At 40.9% G+C, this 1137-nt stretch overlaps 1 pseudogene; it reads right to left on the minus strand.

The window, feature by feature from the left end:
- Window positions 1–627: 627 nt before the first annotated feature.
- LOC146029679 (5S ribosomal RNA) lies at window positions 628–745 on the minus strand (annotated as a pseudogene).
- Between the last annotated feature and the right edge of the window lie 392 nt (window positions 746–1137).

The following is a 1137-nucleotide window of genomic DNA, read 5'->3' on the forward strand; positions in this document are numbered from 1 at the left end:
CTTCCGCCCCGCATCCGCCGTCATCAGGGACTGTATGCGCATGCGGTTGGAGTCACTTGTTCAAGAAGGTGCGTCTGGGTTCCCCGCTAGTCTACGTTATATTGAAGGCAGATGCTGTGTCCAGTGTCGGGACCCGGATCTATACGTCATCGCGCTCTTGCGCTGGATTGTATTATGCTGACATCTTGTGGGTTATTTGTAGAGGTGCAGCTTCATGTGCCATTTTCAAATTATTTGGCATATTTTGTTCCTTTACTGGTATAGGAAGCTCAAAGAGGCGGACATATAGTAATGTAAAAGAGAAAAGGAGGTTTTAGTAAATCATTTATAAATGCTCACTCACAGGTGCATACACTGATAACCTGATGGCAAAATAAATATACATTTTATATCCAAAGAAACAGGTATTTATGCCTGATATATGTATCAATAATTCTACGAGAATTTAGATCCAAGGATCTTATATATATACGGAGGAGCGATATATTGTTAGAAGAGATAGATAGTAGTATAATTGTAATTTACATAAGGCATACTTTCTGATCGTGTATCCATATTGAATAGCATATGTCCAGTCAGGCATACTGTATGATCGACCTTTACCTGTGTGTCACCACCTGTTATTTGAAATTACAGCACCTGGTCTTCCATAGAGGTCTCCCATCCATGTACTGACCAGGCCCTACACTGCTTAGCTTCCAAGATCGGACGTAGTTGGGCGTCCCAGTGTGGTATGGCTGTATGATAGTGGATGGTATGTTGGCACAAAAGGGATCAAGAACAGTTACCTACTGTCATCCGGATTCAAATAAAGAGCTAGATAATGGCATATTATCATGTTATTTTTAGGCATATCCAACCTTATTGTGTGATATACTCTTGTCATCTGTCATTTCCCATGAAGGATGCGTTGGTAAGGGTTCACAGAAATGGTGCTATTTCGTAGTTGTCATTGAATCCTTCTGGATGGAGGGTGTTTAGTTAAAAAATCCAGAACATTTCCCTTCGTGAGAGTAGGTTAGACAGATCACCTCCTCGTTCTCCAAGTGTGACCTGCTCGATTCCTTTATACAGTAATTTTTCTGGGTCTGAGTTGTGATGTTCAAGGAAATGTTGTGATACTGTATGTGTTTGAAT

Source organism: Crinia signifera, chromosome 8, assembly GCF_055691185.1.
Source record: "Crinia signifera chromosome 8, ASM5569118v1, whole genome shotgun sequence".
Lineage (NCBI taxonomy): Eukaryota > Metazoa > Chordata > Amphibia > Anura > Myobatrachidae > Crinia > Crinia signifera.